This window comes from Oreochromis aureus, linkage group 3, assembly GCF_013358895.1.
Source record: "Oreochromis aureus strain Israel breed Guangdong linkage group 3, ZZ_aureus, whole genome shotgun sequence".
Classification (NCBI taxonomy): domain Eukaryota; kingdom Metazoa; phylum Chordata; class Actinopteri; order Cichliformes; family Cichlidae; genus Oreochromis; species Oreochromis aureus.
In genome coordinates, this window is record NC_052944.1 from 40710143 (window position 1) to 40728977 (window position 18835).

Here is an 18835-nt window from a genome sequence, read left to right on the forward strand (position 1 = left end):
TAGCACTGTTGCCTCACAGCAAGAAAGTCCCGAGTTTTATTCCGACACCTGTCTGGGGTCTTTCTGTGTAGAGTTTGCATGTTCTCCACGTGTTTGACTGGGTTCTCTGCGGGTACTCCAGCTGCCTCCCACAGTTCAAAGACATGAACGTAGTGGGGCCAGGTTAATTGATAATTATAAATTGATAATTAATTGATATTTCTAAATTGCCTATGCGTGCATTTGATAGCCTGTCTCTCTGTGTTAGCTCTGCGACAGACTCTCACCCTATGGTGGCTGGGATAGGCTGCAGTCCCCATCTGACCCTGACAAGGAAAAATGAAAGGTAATGAATGGATGGAGACAGTTCGCTTTTCACTGTCTACTATAAAATTTCCCTTTAAACAAGCTTTAAATCTTGCAGATGGTAAAATTTACAGGTTTTATTAACAGTGTCTGTGCTTGGGATAAGCTATGATCATGACACTGATTTATGTATACTGTGTTTGTGCATATTCTGATAAAGGACGGAGTATGATAAAACATATTTTGTAAAAATGAAGATGCCACTCCCAAGTGTCACTTTCAGCCTCGAGTGACACTTTGAAATGTTTGAAATACTGAGTAGACCGCTTCCTTAATCATTTAAATGTTATTGCTTACTGTTTCTGCTGGACTGACAAGTCTTATTGACAAAAACCACCTGAAGTATGCACACTGTCATGCAGAGCTTTTTAGGTTTTCTTTCACACCCTTTCCACACCCAAATTTGTTTGGTACATAAGTGCATTTAGATAATAATTCTGATTGCAAAAGCTGACAGAATTAAAAACAGGATTTTAAAAAAGTAGAATGGCAGGCAGGGCCTTCAGCTTTTGGGCCTCTCTTCTTTTAAAATTAGGCTTAAAACTTTCCTTTTTGATGAAACATATAGTTACAGTAGGGCTGGATCAGGTGACCCTGAATCCTCCCTTAGTTATGTTGCAATAGATTTAGGCTGCAGGGGGCTTCACATGATGTGTTTCTCCTTTAGTCGCAGTTTCCCGTCGCATTTTTGGTTTGTTAGCGTGCGTGTTTATGTACAACTCTGCATTTAATTATTTGTTATTATTAATCTCTGGCTCTTTTACTCTCTCCCCTGTCTCCCCTCCCTCACCTCCAAGAGTGCTTTTCCTTCACACTGTTGCCAAAATACTTGCTCACAGGACCCAAGTGCCCTCTTCTTGAGGCAAATTATTTTTTTTATGCCCCTCAACAATAATATTTAACTATTAATCAGATTAATCAGTTTTGTTAAATAAAAGGATCTGTATTCTGGAGAAGGTATAAAATGTCACATGCATGCGTGTGTGTGTGTGTGTGTGTGTGTGCATGTTTTATGTGTATAGATTAAAAAAAATATATTACTCATGATAAAACATTGTCTAGACATGATCTGTAAAAACATGAGAGGGAAACGGTGACAAAAGTAGCTGCTAAAGGCAGTGGATCCTTCACCAGCTGGATTAAAAAGAGCACAGGTAACAATAACACATCTACCAGTTGTTGCATGGCAGAGGTGTTCAAGTATAAAAACAATAACAAACACACCTACAATGTTTTGGTTCAATAACTTTTTTCTACTATTACTTCATTATGGATTAAGTGCAAGGGTTTTTAAGTGTGGATAATTAAATAATAAATTAATGCAATAGCAAATTGTGCCTTGTTCTCAGATTCACAGCAAGTGGAGAGTGATAGATGAGAGGGGGAGATGGAAAGAGGAAGAGAAGCAAAGAGTGATTCACAGGCAGAGCCTAGTTTATTTCTCACAGTTTTGTTGCCTTATGGTTCCAAGCACTGTCATCTATCTTTGCATTACTTTTTATGATTGTCTCATATCACTTGTTTAATGAGCTACAATCTCTCCTTTTTAATGTCTACATTCTCAGATCAACACAGCCCTGCCCTCCAGCACTATCAGAAGCAGGAGCAGCGGCAACGTGTCAACAGTAACATTGTACCCATCAGGTAAACTATAGGCTACGTTTGCTGTACACTACATTGTCTCCACCTTATGACAGTGATACAGTATGATGCAATTCCATATTAGATTCTTAAAGAATGTGGGTTGTTATTATTCAGCTTGGTTCTGTATGCCCCTTTTTACTTTGAGCACCCGCCCCTTTAGAGATGTTGTTGTGATTTGGTGCTATAGAACCATCCAGCAGCTGGCAGAGCCCCCCCGACATGAAAGAGGTCGAAGCCATCCCATTCTTCTTTTGGAAAGTTACAAAGGAAATCATCCCCTGTAATCATGTGTCTCACTTTTGTATAAATGCTTTGAAAGCTTTGTTCAGACGTACTCACGACAGTGACGGAATGAGAACAAAAAGAAAAGGGTGTGAAAGAAAAACTAAAAAGCTTTGCATGACAGTGTGCATGCTTCAGGTGGTTTTTGTCAATAAGACTTGTCAATCCAGCAGAAGCAATAAGCAATGGCATTTAAATGATTAAGGAAGCGGTCTACTCAGTATTTGAAACGTTTCTAAGTGTCACTCGAGGCTGAGAGTGACACTTGGGAGTGGCATCTTCATTTTTACAAAATATGTTTTATGATACTCTGTCCTTTATCAGAATATGCACAAACACATTATACTTAAATCAGTGTCATGATCATAGCTTAACCCAAGCACAGACACTGTTAAAAGAGTGCATTTCCTTCGCACTGTTGCCAAAATGCTTGCTCACTGTATATTATGGAAGAAATATAGTATCATCAGAATCCAACTTTTTTTAGACATTGAATTTATAACACTGAATTTTTATCCTCCAAATTTCCTGCAAAAATATTCACCTGCAAAATTCACCTGCAAAAATTCACCTGAAAAAATTCACCTGCAAAATTCACCTGCAAAAATTCACCTGCAAAATTCACCTGCAAAAATTCACCTGCAAAATTCACCTGCAAAATTCACCTGAAAAAATTCACCATCAAATATTCACCTGCAAAAAATTCACCTGCAAAAAATTCACCATCAAATATTCACCTGCAAAAAATTCACCTGCAAAAATTCGCCTGCAAAAATTCAACTGCAAAAGTGTTGAACTTAAATGACCCAAGCCAGAGCAATCAGCACTAGATCGAGTCGAGCGGCTCTCAGCCAATTAAATTACGCTGTTTGATCACATGACACCGTTAGCCAGCAGTGTGTCTCCTGAAAAGAGAGCTGATTAGAGGTGAGTGATTAAGTTTTTCTCCTAAATAGAGATCATTACAGAACGCCTAGTCCTACTTAAAATCCCATTCATTTTTCTTTTATTTTATCATCTACTCGAACTGAGGAAAACATTTGACTAACTCAACGAACATTTCCGCGCCTCCCCTGCCTGTCTGCAGAGGCAGTTTTGAATTTAGGAGTGGCAAGATGGCAGCGGCAAACCCTGGCGGTTCTCCGGTAAGTATATTGTGTTTTATCTTCAAGTTTGTCTTTTGAAACGTTAATTTTATTTAAATCCGTTGGTCACGTATAAAGTACACAGACGGGGTCTTTGCTCAACTCGTCTGAGGCGTGTCTCACTAAGCGCTACATGCTAGCATCCTGCTAACCGAGCTAACCTTTACATGCTGTGCTCTACAAAATAGGATACTCGGTACAAAACCATACTCCGCAGATATTGATAGATAGACGAACACTGCAAATATAATGTGGGAAACGAGAACGGCATTTGGTGAAGGGGTAAAATACACCATGAATAAAGCCATAGAGTGAATGGCTGCCATGGTTGCAGAACGGCCTGATTTAATGACAAGAATGGGGAAGAGTGAGGTGAAGTGAACCAAAGCCACAAAACACGGTCAGACAAGGCGGGAATAGGGCAGTGATATGTCCGTCAGTATGAAGTTGGTGTGTGCTTTGGTGAACAAAAACTCGAGACCGGTAGCAGGAAGATGGGTGACTCGTGTTTCACTGAAATAGTGGTGAATTAAAACATCCTTTGTTGGGGAAATTTAGGTGTAAATGCATCCATACAGGCGAGACAGAGGCAGACCAGGCAGTGAAGAAAACAAGGCAAACATTAGAAATATTAAAACGGAAATATAGGATTAATATAACATACAATTAGGGAAAATTGAAGGAATACAGTGTAAATTATACTGTAAAGTCATTAAAACAGCATAACCTGATTAAAAGAAACATGTAATTGGGTAGGATGGTGGTGATGATGATGATGATGATGATAATAATAATATTAAAAACATGTACAAGATGGGCATGTATACTTGTACCCAGAATTTAACAACTATAAAGTTGTGGCATGACAGTACCTTACCCTTCCATTATATCCACACTTTCAGAAAAGGATATGGTCAATATCTTTACAAATACTATCTAAACTTAAACAGATAGCATAAGTTAAACAGGATATTCCCTCTGCATTCTCCTAGAGAGAATACATCAAATTAAACAAATAAGTAGTCTATGGCATTTAAAAGTGGTTACCTACAATTCTGAAATAATAATACTAATTCTTATTGATGATGATATTGTATTTGAAATCCTGGTGTAACACTGAACCCGACATCATAAAATGATTACCCTTGTAATGTCAGGGAGCTACAACCAAGGAGGAAAATATTACTATCTCACCCCTTGTATCCAATTACATAACAGCACTGCTTGGTAAAGGTGTTGAATTAGCTGGGTCGCTCAGTTTGGGGAAAATTGTGGGTAGCCTGCAAGGGCCTCAACTTCTCCATTCCCACAATGTGCAACAAATGGGCACAGCTGATCTTCAAGAGTGGAACATTGGCCAGTTACTTCCAACTTTAACGTATTTTTGCAAATATATTCTTAAAATTGTCTCTTTACACAGATCATAATGATACAAGATGGCACTTGTGTAATTTCCTACAAATTCAATAAATCTAAGTAATTGTTACTATCCTGTTAAATCCTGAAAAATGTTTTAACAGCTGTGTTAAACTTCATACTGACACATGCTGGAAAGTGCATTCATGAGACTTTTTTATGCCTTCTAGAGCAGTAGCAATCAAAGATTTTAAGGATTCTTTTACATTTTTTAAACACTTTGATTAAGGCATATGTTGTTCTTTATTGTCAGATCTAAGTTTGTTTAAAGCTTGAATGTTTTGGGGTACTTTTCTTTGTTTTCAGGGTTCGTGGCAACCACGGATGGGGAAAATGTGGAGGTTGCACGGCTGATGTTTACTGTTCATGGCACAGGAAGAGGCAGTTTTATTTCAGGAATGAGTGAGCACAATCAAAGGTTTGTTCTCATAAAATACTGTCAACCTCCAATGTTTCTGACATAAGATGGAAGGTGTTGCAGCTTTATTTCCATTATTTAAAACTACATAAACATTTAAAGGGTATAGCTTTATGAAAAAAGTTTTATAGTAAAATGTCTTTAGAGAACAGTGCCCTATCCAGCAGGATATATTGTCTGATATGTGTCAGGTGTTTTTGTTGTTGTTGTTGTTTCTTTCAATTTCCATTATTTACCCCTCAAGGAAGAAAATATTGGACAGGTCCTACAAACCCCAAAGAGCCTTCAGGACTCTGCCCTATTTTTAGTTATTCACACACCTTTTCCAGTCTGTTACTTCCTTCCCTGAATGTTCATTCTGTGTTAATGGTCTGGTTGTCATCTCATTTGTTGCCACTGATCATTACAACCCTTTTGGCACCTTTTAAGTGATATGCCTGGGTCCTTCCTACATGCCCTGATAATGTATTATTACTGTTGTCATGCACACATTTCATGTAGGGTTAGAAACAAGCAGGAATTTCTCATACACACCAAAGAAAGGCCATACCTAATTAAATATTTTTATATATTATTTCAGAATAGAGCGACTGTGGAGAGACCTCTGGGTGGCCATTACATGCTTTACTACGATGTTCTTCACAACCTTGAGGAAGAAGACCTTCTTGACATTTCAAATGCTGCACACCTCTTTTGCTGCCATTACGTCTTTCTTCCTCGACTGGAGGATGATTTTAATACATTTTGCAGTGGATGGGACAACCATCCACTGCGAACAGAAAACAACATGAGTCCCAACCAGCTGTGGGAGTTGGGTCACAGATATCACCCTGTTCCTGTTCCAGAAAACACACAGGTAAAGGTGCACATTTTTAGTACTCATTGATTTTCTTACAGAGAATGTGATGATTTTATGGATAATTAAAGTCAGTCATAAATCCACAAACACAACAAGCTGAAAGTCAGTGATGCTGCTCGGTTTGCAGTCCTGAATATCACGGCACAAGCAGGATTCACTGCACTGTTAATGTTAGCTATGTTATATTGCTGCCTCTGTTCGGTGGTGTCGAGCCAAACGGACTTTAACGTGTGTTTGAACGAGCTGACGGTTCACTCGTTAAGCTGAAAGAAAGATGCTTTAATCACAGGAGTCACGCATGTGTCCACTGTAGCATCTGGGAACTGTCAGGAATAGAAATATTGTCCTGCTATTAGTTGCTGCTATTTTTATAATCATCATTAACATTTCAGTGTTAATAGTGATGTTGCTTTCCTGGATGCATTCAGATGTTCAAACATATTGGTATCATATTAGTTTTTATTACAGGTCCAAAGAAGAACCATTTTAAATGGTTCTGTTGAATCTATAATTTAAATGTTATTAATGCTTTTATGATCTCTGTGTAGAGGGCAGAGACAGGAAAATACTCTCTGTGCTAAAATGAGACAGGAAACGAAACGCTGCCTGCAGAGCATGTTTTGCAGAAGTGAAACCAAAAGCAGAGCGAGTGCAAGCCGAAGAGCCAAAGAGTTAGTATGCATTTATCTTTGATTTAAGCTTTTAGTAGAGGCTTTTGATCAAAACATTAATTCAGTAGAGTACACCTATAGGGATCACTGATAGGGAAAGTTCAAGTTGCTTAAGTTAAGGTCAACTAAGGTTCAGAAAAGCAGATGCAGTACAGACAGACAAATAGTGAGAGGTCATGACACGTGTGCAGTACACAACATGCATGCACGCGCCTTGCACGTGTACGCACTCACACACACCATAACAGATCTATTTTGGTAGGGCAGAAATGCAGAAGTGTGCCGAAGTACTTAGAGGAAGTGCACCAGACGAGCGACAGCGAAGAGGGGAAGCACCGACCCGAAGACAATGTTTTTAGAGTAATGTTAAAGGTCATGGAACATTTTGTGGTTTGGATTGACGTAAGCTGTACTATTGTCTATTTTTTTAAAAGAGGGGGCTTTGTTATTGTACCCATATAAAACCTTGTCTCATGATTGTAAGTTTAGTTCGACGCTGAAATCTGCACAGCGGTCGGACTCACACATGTGTTTATTAAAATGCCGTCTAAATTGCACACGCCTGGATCTGTGGTTTTATGGATTCTTCTCTCAACATTGAACCCTAACATTTGGGGGCTCGTTCCGGTGAGAGAGAGGAATAACCCTGGGTGGGGTTTTGGTGAGATCCGGGGTCCGTGGCAATTGGACGGGCAGACGGTAATCAGTGGTGAAAGTGAGCAGGCATTCCCGGGGCATTAAAGGTAAGACACTGCCTGTTGAAATATATTTCAAAAGGTGTCACATTGGGCATGTCAAATTAAAAGCCTGGTCACTGTAATTACTGGTGAAGGTCTGTTTTGAGTTTGATGGAATTTCATGAGCATGCTGGATGAAGTAAGGATAAGTGATAAGTAAAAGTAATGGGTTCAAGTCCCAAAGAAATGTAGAAAGTAGGAAATTGGTCATTTCTGTGGGTTCAAGTCCCGCTGGACATTGGGTCTATCTTGTGATGGTCATCTCGTGGGTTCAAGTCCCCTATGTCCACAAAGGTAGACCTGCCTCAATCTTAATCCTGGTTTGGATGTAGATTGTTGGTTCAAATTACTCTAAATTTTTCTAGAACGACAGCGGCGTCTGTTAAGAAGCGCATTTTCTCCTTGGTAACGCTTGCACTAAGGCAGGACGCTGACCTTAGGCCTACTAGGACAGTAGGGATAGTACCGTCGACAACGGGGAGAGGTTGGGAAACTCCGAAATTGCTAGGGGTTCAAGTCCCCTATTCTTGCGCTTTTTGGCTACCGTAAATTAAGTTAGGGCTAGAAATCTGGACAGAGCAGTTCGAGTCTGGTCTGGTGAATTGATTGCAAAAACCTGAGGTTTGCCCGTTCGAGTCGGTTATGGAAAATTTTCGAAATTTGTAGGAGCGACAAGGCCTAAAAAATCTGTGCAGTTGTAATTAATAAGACGTCTGTAATATAAAATATGAGATCTATGAGTAAGATCAGTCTCTGTGTCAGTAATGCACAGCCGGATGTGCACGGATGGTGTGTGTAAATGCAAATGAGCAGCAGTGACGCCGCAGAGAGGGTGGTTTCAATTTTGAGAGGACTGAGAGCTTTTTGCTAAATGCCTGTATATGAGAGGTTGGTTTTGCTTATTATGAGAGTGTAAATACAGTGTGAATATATTAGTGTGGATGCATAGGAAATGACTGAATTTTGATAGATGTATAGTTCGTGAGCCATAAATGTTGGTGTGTTCATTTTCAGTTATGTGTGTGTGGGGAGAAGCTGTGAGACGATGAGAGGTTTCAGTTTTCTTTTTCTTTTTTCTTTTGACTTGCTCTTTCTGATCATGGAAGGCATGTCCAAAATACTCGTATGAAAGCGTATTTTGTGTGATTTTAATTGTGTGAAGGCTGTCAGTATGTGATTTGAGTGACTCTGCATTATTTGTCTGAGTGAGTGGAAAATGGAAGTTTGAGAGAGAGAAGGCAGTGTGTGTGAGACGAGTCATGGCGTCTGAAAGAGGTTAGAATATTTAAAAGTGTGTGTGAGAGGAAGGTGTGTGACTGATGATGTCAGGGGAGCACCCAGAGAAATAGACAGATGAGTTAAACTCTAAGAAGATGAAGCGAATGCATGTTTTAAGAAAAAGTAATAAAGTAATAAAATTATATTAATTACAGGGTTTAGAAAAGAGACAGACCGAGAGAAATAAATACAGGAACTAACAATTACATTAATGAATTGAAAATGCACATACACAAACTGTTACATGTGAAATTATTGGTGGAAAGTTTAATAAAGAAAGCAGTTTACACTCCTTTAATTTCCAGAACCAGTGTGTCCCCTAGGCCTGATAACACTCTTGCCCAGTTGGCTCCTGTAGTAGGCGGGCATGGAAGGCTGGACAGCCCATGACGGGTAAGATCCCACCTCGAAACCCTGGGACAACCTAAGGCAAGGCGCAGTCACGATTGCTCGAACCTAAGTCCCGGAGTGACCTTGGAGTCACTGGAGGAGACGGGATTTAACAGGTAAGGCCACTGGGCACAGACGAAGGGGAAATGTCATTGACAATGACCAGTGATGAGCCAAAGAGAGAAAACACACCCTGTCAAAAGGAGTTTGGAACACTGGAAAAGAAACATTTACAAGATCACAAAGATCATAAAGAAACATTTATAAGAATCACACATACAAACAGAAAATGCACTAACCTTACAGAGACAAGCTCATGAAGATTAATGAACAGATAATGATTTAAAACCTGGCTAAGAACACAAACATACGTAATTAAATCAGCCGGCTAATTTCATGAGGGTTAAAATGGTGTGAATGTTGAAGAAAATACACTTAAAATACACTTGGATAAAATAGAGTTGTTGTGGAATAACTCAAACGAAGCTGTATGACAAGGGAGTGAGTTAGGGAAAAAAAAACAACAAAACAAAAGAGAAGTGATTACTTAGGAGTGCTCTTGCACTGATTGATCAAAGTAAGTGATTAGTATAGAAAGAAAATGAAAATGATTCAATAATGTGATAAGGTTTAAACATGTATTCCTCTTGTTAAGTTGGCTGTTGAGCTGTGGGTTTATGCAAAGTAGCTGGAGTGAGTGAGTGACAAAGACACTTCCTGTGTGCGTGTGTGTCGGAGGCTTTCAGTTCAGTTCAAGAGAGATCGGGGGCTGTTGAAGAGTATTGGGAGAAATATATAATGGTAAAGTATCAGGATATTTGATTACGGTGGTCAGGTCTGTTCAGAGGGGCAGATTTGGACAGGAAATTTATAATTTAAGGATGATATGTGGTTGAAATTGGTTTTTATCTTGTGCTGAATGAAAACGGTCTTTGATCTTTTGACGAGGTTTTCGGTGTGTTGAACGGGTGAAATTTAAGATTGTTTCAGATTTTTGAGGCTGTTGTTTTATTTCCAGAGAGGGTGTTTCATTAAGGCAGGGATAGGTCTGAGAGGGGCCCCAAAAATTTTTGTAGTAGTAAGTGCACTCAGGAAAAAAACCTGTCAGGTGATTTTGTTTGGTACTTTGATGAGCTAATAATCAGCTCTCTTTTTCATTTTGTTCTAAGCAGGCCTGGAAGAGAGTGAACGGACGGCGCTGACAAAATTACCAAGTACGAAAAATCAGGTGGGCTTTACAGAATTATAATTGATTACAATCAGAGACTGATTGGCGGCAAGTCTCTGTCTAAAAATGGATTGTATCGATTCAATCCAGTCAAAAGTATAGAGAACTATTTTCCTAAAAAGAAAACGAAATAAAACAAATGATTGAGCTCATTTTGCTGATGTGGAGCATCTGATGACGTGCGCAGGAGGCTGCAGATCAGCAAAAATATCATGTGAATGCATGTGAGTGAATGTGAGTGACTGGACTAAGGTGGGAATGAATAAATGTGGACAGATTTATCATGTGAGGAAAAGAAAGGGGATGCTTTGTTTTGCTTTTGCCATAGGCAGGACAAGTGGGAGACTTAAATCTGGGGAGGCTGATTTTGGGATGCTGATGTTTGCTTTGAGAAAATTTCTTTTTACGGGGGTTAGATTATGGGATTACATTATATTGTTGGGAGAATGCTAAATGCTAAAAGGGAAACATTGTTTGATGAGATTCAAGTTACCATTAACTGAGGTAACTCAGGATTAATAACTGTTCTGTTCAAGTTTATTTTTTGTTATGACATAGACGGGATCATAAAGGGAGAGTTGAGTATGAAATGTAAACTACAGGTTTTGTTTTCAGGAAATTCCAAGGATCCAGAGTTCAATGGAGCAACGAGTTGGAGGAGATTTGACATGATGATTAAATTGATTTTGTTCCTTAAACACAGGTTTTCAGGGCTGAAGCAAAACACCGGAGAGGAGAATTGCTGAGCGGTTCTGGGAAATGAAATGACTAACCTTTTTCCTTTTAATTTGTTAAGCTTGGGTGGAGCATGTTGAGTTTTTGCCACATGAGATGTGTCAAAAAGAGAGGATTTAAGATTTAATTTGTTTAATTTGAAAGGGGTTTACTAGGATTTATAACGATTGGGGTTGTTTGATAATTTAGATATGGTAAAACTGAGGCAGAGATTGTTAATTCTAAAGGAAGGAGTAAAATGAACTGAATTCTGTGTAGAAGATAAATTGCTGGGGTTAATAAGAAGTTGTACACCAAACTTAAAAGGGAAATTGTGGGAATAAAGGATATGCTTTGGGGAAAATAGTGAACATTTTATGAGTAGAAAAAGTGTGATTTCTTTTTGATTTTTAGGATAAGTTGTAACAGTGACATAATGTTAGAATGTTGTTATTTTAGGGTAGAGGAGAGTTTTATGAGGATGTTAAAAGTGTTATGGACTCAAATGAATAATATTGGAGATTATATATGTAGAAATGATTTTTTCATACACATTGCATTTTTGTGCCTTTAATGGAGTTGTGGCTCAGAGAGTCGTCTCTTGAGGGTCATAAACTTTTGGTTAACGTTATGATTAGCCAATCTACTGTGAGAATGACCTGAGTTTTGAAGGATTGCACACGCTTACAGACATATGGAGTTCTTAACACACATGACAGTATTGACTTGAGGCAAAAGGCCTGAAATCCATTTAGCATTTAACTGAATAGGAGTTTCGTTTGTAACTAAATTGGGTGACATGTAAAATATGGAGATAACACATGCAGTTCTAAATTAGTCCTCTTATATAAAATGCAGTTACAGGATAACAAATACTTGTTGAAGGGATCAAGTTTTTGCTTTAAACCAGGTCCAAGGGGGAAAAAGCTTATGTATTTTGGTTAAAACTGATAAAATATAATGACTGATAAAATACACAGAAGTTGTTCCTAGGGAGCTTTTAGCTATGATGAAAGTTATTTAGGAGTAATTGATTGTATGCTTAAACTTAGTTGATTAAAGTGGTTGTTTTTCTTTGATCTTTTAGTAGAATAAGTAGTTTTCTTGGGAGAGGTGACTTTAGGTGAGAGGCACTTGCAGCAGCTACAGTTTTGTGCATAGGATGCTGATAATCAGATAAGGAACCAGAGAGGAAGCACATGCAGAGACATGCTTCCTTTGATCCTCTTAAAGACAACGCTTTCAGAGGTTCACAAATGCTGAGTAATGTTGAATGAGATATGAAAATAAATGTCGAAAAACCAAATACGTAATTAGGTTCATGTTTTGAGTAACATTAGGTTGAGTAACATTAGGTTTGAATAAAGAAGACAATTGAGGGACATAAGGTAGGAGAGCCGTAGTAGGGAGAAAGTGTTTTCTATCCTTTACAGGAGAAGATTTCCACGAGGGAGGGACCAAGGACGAACCTGACTTTACCCATGGAGTGTTCTTAGGGGGAGCTGGCATTTCTAGAGAGGGTCAGAGTAATGTTATAAGTGTATGGTGACCCTTTTTAAGGGTCACCAAGAGAGGGAGTGTCAGGAATAGAAATATTGTCCTGCTATTAGTTGCTGCTATTTTTATAATCATCATTAACATTTCAGTGTTAATAGTGATGTTGCTTTCCTGGATGCATTCAGATGTTCAAACATATTGGTATCATATTAGTTTTTATTACAGGTCCAAAGAAGAACCATTTTAAATGGTTCTGTTGAATCTATAATTTAAATGTTATTAATGCTTTTATGATCTCTGTGTAGAGGGCAGAGACAGGAAAATACTCTCTGTGCTAAAATGAGACAGGAAACGAAAGCGTCGTCTGCAGAGCATGTTTTGCAGAAGTGAAACCAAAAGCAGAGCGAGTGCAAGCCGAAGAGCCAAAGAGTTAGTATGCATTTATCTTTGATTTAAGCTTTTAGTAGAGGCTTTTGATCAAAACATTAATTCAGTAGAGTACACCTATAGGGATCACTGATAGGGGAAAGTTCAAGTTGCTTAAGTTAAGGTCAACTAAGGTTCAGAAAAGCAGATGCAGTACAGACAGACAAATAGTGAGAGGTCATGACACGTACGCAGTACACAACATGCACGCGCCCTTGCACGTGTACGCACTCACACACACCATAACAGATCTATTTTGGTAGGGCAGAAATGCAGAAGTGTGCCGAAGTACTTAGAGGAAGTGCACCAGACGAGCGACAGCGAAGAGGGGAAGCACCGACCCGAAGACAATGTTTTTTAGAGTAATGTTAAAGGTCATGGAACATTTTGTGGTTTGGATTGACGTAAGCTGTACTATTGTCTATTTTTGTAAAAGAGGGGGGCTTTGTTATTGTACCCATATAAAACCTTGTCTCATGATTGTAAGTTTAGTTCGACGCTGAAATCTGCACAGCGGTCGGACTCACACATGTGTTTATTAAAATGCCGTCTAAATTGCACACGCCTGGATCTGTGGTTTTTATGGATTCTTCTCTCAACATTGAACCCTAACAGAACTCTTCTTGTTTAGCACTCGTAATAACACAAACACTAAATCCTCCTTCTCTTGTGCTGTTTTGTAGCAGTGTATACACCTGAGACTGTCACCTGTCGGTCTGTCCTGCACACTCTCTCTGTTTCTTTCTCTCTGATTGTGGAATAAAAGTATGAACATGTATTTATAAGTTACACTTGTGTTTGAATCCTGCAGCTTATCACACATTTGATTTCCATGTGTGACGACTGCAAGTGTCCAGAGTGAGGACAGACTGAGGGACCCACTGCTGCACATCATCTGTGAGGCTTTGCACCCCTGATGATCCACCAGGACAAACTCAGCAGTGTGTGAGGAAGAGGAGGAGGAAGAGCCAGCAGCAGCTGACAGATGGACAGAATAGACAGACTGTTCCCTGTTTGTGAAGGACTGCTAGAAAAGTTTAACATAACTAATTGTCTGTCCTGAATCAGTCTTATTAGGTAATGTTCAAATAATGTTATCGTTCCAGTGTTTTCAGTGTGGGAGAAAGTACTCAGGGCCTTCAAGTTACACACTATGAAAGGCAGCAACAAGTTTAATGTTCAGAAACCTAAAGTATGTATCAGCAGCAGAATGGAGCAAAAATAAATGTTTGTTTCAGTTCTATGAAGCTTTGAGTATTTTGGATTAGTAGCACTGCTGTGTTTGTTGCATCATATTGCTGTAATTGTTTATATGCTTTATATATTCTGAGGTAAGTTGATCTATAGTGTTACATCATATTCTATAACAGGGGTGGGCACCGAGGGCCGGTGTCCCTGCAGGTTTTACATGTGTCCTTGAACCAACACAGCTGATTTAAATGGCTAAATTAGCTCCTCAACACATCCTGATGTTCTCCAGAGGCCTGGTAACGAACTAATCATGTGATTCAGGTGTGTTGACCCAAGGTGAGATCTAAAACCTGCAGGGACACCGGCCCTCGGGGCCTGGAATTGCCCACCCCTGTTCTATAAGGATGTTATGTGTTTGTAGACTTTCTGCCCAGTTTGACCCATTTTGCAGAAGTCAGCCTGTTTAAGGCTCTGATATCTATTCTGTATGACTTAAAGCAGTTATGACATGGTCTGATTTTCTCACCCAATAAGGAATATTTAATGTATCAGTCTACTCTTCATTGTATCAGAAACAGTTTTCACAGCTCGTGACGTTTTCTTTTTACACATATATACAAGCATTGAGCCAAATGTAATAATGCCAACATATTAAACAAACATTTGTCTCTTATATATAATACATCTACATATACACTGTCAAAGATATTTGTCTTTGAGTGAAGATTTAAGGTGACAGGACTTATAAATAACTGGAACTTGAATCTTTACTGAAGCTCAGTATTTGACTCAGAGTTCATTCACATGATTGTCACATCACATGTGCTGTACCAGTGTACCTGCACATGTGATGTGACAATAGAAGTGATTTGATTTGAGAGTTCAAACTCACTGCTGCAATAACTTATGATTAATATAATAACTATGATATTGGCCATATCATATTTACACTGACTTTAGTCTCATGAACAACATTAGCTAATTGTTATTTACTAGCTAATCTTAAATGACTGTTCAGTACAGAAATGAAGGCCAACAATCATGTTTTACAGTCCTGTGGTCTCAGCATCAGATACTTATTAAATCACACAAAGCTCGTGTAGAAACACAAACACGAACAAAAATATGTTCTCCTTCATTTCTGTCAAACAAAGCTGTACGAAACGTTTCCAGCGGTTGGTGTTATGGTTGCTAGGCAACCTGGGAAGCGCGACGGAGGCTAGACCGTCCCATTTCACGAGCCTCGCACTTCCGGCCTTAGCGGTCTTTGAGTACGCGGCCCTTGAGGATCGTTGAGGCTGCGTACTTTAATGCTGCAGACCCTGAATTGGGATACAGCCCCTGAATTGGGATACAGCCTTAATCACTCACCTCTAAACAGCTCTCTTTTCAGGAGACACACTGCTGGCTAACGGTGTCATGTGATCAAACAGCGTAATTTAATTGGCTGAGAGCCGCTCGACTCGATCTAGTGCTGATTGCTCTGGCTTGGGTCATTTAAGTTCAACACTTTTGCAGTTGAATTTTTGCAGGCGAATTTTTGCAGGTGAATTTTTTGCAGGTGAATATTTGATGGTGAATTTTTTGCAGGTGAATTTTTTGCAGGTGAATATTTGATGGTGAATTTTTTTCAGGTGAATTTTTGCAGGTGAATTTTTGCAGGTGAATTTTTTGCAGGTGAATTTTTGCAGGTGAATTTTTTCAGGTGAATTTTTTGCAGGTGAATTTTTGCAGGTGAATATTTTTGCAGGGAAATTTGGAGGATAAAAATTCAGTGTTATAAATTCAATGTCTAAAAAAAGTTGGATTCTGATGATACTATATTTCTTCCATATCACTGGGGGTTGTTGGATTGTTGGGTTTTTCTGTGTTATTGTAGGGTCTTTACCTTACAATATTAAGCACCGAAGAAGCCAGGCCGAGGGAATGGACCCAAATGCAGATAGAGGTGGAGGCTCAGATTGGAACGTGAAAATCAAACTTTATTTACAGAACAGTTTTCAGTGAATTGAATGCCAAGCATTAACTGTACTGTTGGGTACAACTTAAACTGTGAACTATAATGCATTCCAGGAATGGTGAACATAGAAGGGTAGCTAAAGGTGTCAAGATGTGGGGGTAATGAGCGGACTTGAATGTGAAGTTCCTTAGGAAGAGACAGTGGATTTATTTACAGTGAGATTAAAAAGCAACAGTTCTGTACACAATAAACAGCTCCCAATAAGTAAAGTAAATAAGTAAAAACAATTTTATATAGCACTTTTCACAGACATATGTCACAAAGTGCTTCAAAAGAAAGGTAACAAAACATAGTGCAGTCATAAATACATCATATAAACCCTAGTTTAATGAAAAGCTTTTTGAAATAAAAATGTCTTTAGCTGCTTTTTAAAGGTCTAACCTCAGTCCAGATGCCATAGAAATAAAAGAAGTGCATTCCACAGTTGGGATGCAACAGCTTGGAAAGATTGGTCCGCTCCAGTTCTGAAATGAGTGTGGGGGACCACTAAAAGGTTTTGATTAGATGACCTCAAGTTACGAGAAGAGCTATGTATACGAATCAAGTCATCAATATAAGGAGGGGCCTTTCCCTGTACAGGGAGTGCAGAATTATTAGGCAAGTTGTATTTTGGAGGAATAATTTTATTATTGAACAACAACCATGTTCTCAATGAACCCAAAAAACTCATTAATATCAAAGCTGAATGTTTTTGGAAGTAGTTTTTAGTTTGTTTTTAGTTTTAGCTATTTTAGGGGGATATCTGTGTGTGCAGGTGACTATTACTGTGCATAATTATTAGGCAACTTAACAAAAAACAAATATATACCCATTTCAATTATTTATTTTTACCAGTGAAACCAATATAACATCTCCACATTCACAAATATACATTTCTGACATTCAAAAACAAAACAAAACCCAATCAGCGACCAATATAGCCACCTTTCTTTGCAAGGACACTCAAAAGCCTGCCATCCATGGATTCTGTCAGTGTTTTGATCTGTTCACCATCAACATTGCGTGCAGCAGCAACCACAGCCTCCCAGACACTGTTCAGAGAGGTGTACTGTTTTCCTCCTTGTAAATCTCACATTTGATGATGGACCACAGGTTCTCAATGGGGTTCAGATCAGGTGAACAAGGAGGCCATGTCATTAGTTTTTCTTCTTCTATACCCTTTCTTGCCAGCCACGCTGTGGAGTACTTGGACGCTGCGTGTGATGGAGCATTGTCCTGCATGAAAATCATGTTTTTCTTGAAGGATGCAGACTTCTTCCTGTACCACTGCTTGAAGAAGGTGTCTTCCAGAAACTGGCAGTAGGACTGGGAGTTGAGCTTGACTCCATCCTCAACCCAAAAGGCCCCACAAGCTCATCTTTGATGATACCAGCCCAAACCAGTACTCCACCTCCACCTTGCTGGCGTCTGAGTCGGACTGGAGCTCTGTGCCCTTTACCAATCCAGCCACGGGCCCATCCATCTGGCCCATCAAGACTCACTCTCATTTCATCAGTCCATAAAACCTTAGAAAAATCAGTCTTGAGATATTTCTTGGCCCAGTCTTGACGTTTCAGCTTGTGTGTCTTATTCAGTGGTGGTCGTCTTTCAGCCTTTCTTACCTTGGCCATGTCTCTGAGTATTGCACACCTTGTGCTTTTGGGCACTCCAGTGATGTTGCAGCTCTGAAATATGGCCAAACTGGTGGCAAGTGGGATCTTGGCAGCTGCACGCTTGACTTTTCTCAGTTCATGGGCAGTTATTTTGCGCCTTGGTTTTTCCACACGCTTCTTGCGACCCTGTTGACTATTTTGAATGAAACGCTTGATTGTTCGATGATCACGCTTCAGAAGCTTTGCAATTTTAAGACTGCTGCATCCCTCTGCAAGATATCTCACTATTTTTGACTTTTCTGAGTCTGTCAAGTCCTTCTTTTGACCCATTTTGCCAAAGGAAAGGAAGTTGCCTAATAATTATGCACACCTGATATAGGGTGTTGATGTCATTAGACCACACCCCTTCTCATTACAGAGATGCACATCACCTAATATGCTTAATTGGTAGTAGGCTTTCGAGCCTATACAGCTTGGAGTAAGACAACATGTATGAAGAGGATGATGTGGACAAAATACTCATTTGCCTAATAATTCTGCACTCCCTGTAGTGCTCTGAAGGTTAAAACTAAAATTTTAAAATGGAACCTAAACCTGATTGGTAGCCAGTGTAGCAAATTTAAAACAAGAGTTATATGGGTGCCTGTGTTTGAGCGAGTCAGTAGTTTTGCTGCAGAGTTTTGAACAACCTGGAGACAAGCCAGCCCTTCATTGTTTAGACAAGTAAACAGACTATAGCCAAGTCTTGTAGAGACAAAAGCATGGATTATCATGTCAGGTTCACTTGTTGACCCCATCGATCTAAGTATTGAGATGTTCCTCAAATGAAAAAAGCAGGTTCTTACTATTAAGTTTTAAGCTTTGCTCCAAAGAAAAAGCTTAATCAAAAATGACAACTAGATTTCTGAGGTTATGCTGCTGTGAGGAACCTAAATCACCCAGGTGCTTTTTTATATCAGAGATTGCACTGTCTGGTGCAATA

General features: G+C 39.2%; 1 long non-coding RNA gene across 2 annotated transcripts; it reads left to right on the forward strand.

Moving 5' to 3' along the window:
* Positions 1-3148: 3148 nt before the first annotated feature.
* LOC120439346 lies at positions 3149-13921 on the forward strand. Of its 2 annotated transcripts, XR_005612578.1 has the most exons (5): positions 3149-3198; positions 3359-3416; positions 5139-5250; positions 5831-6106; positions 13862-13921. It is a non-coding gene; the product is annotated as an uncharacterized LOC120439346 (long non-coding RNA). The 2 variants fall into 2 exon arrangements; XR_005612577.1 differs by lacking the exon at positions 3149-3198 and having other exon boundaries at positions 3205-3416.
* The last annotated feature ends 4914 nt before the right edge of the window (positions 13922-18835 follow it).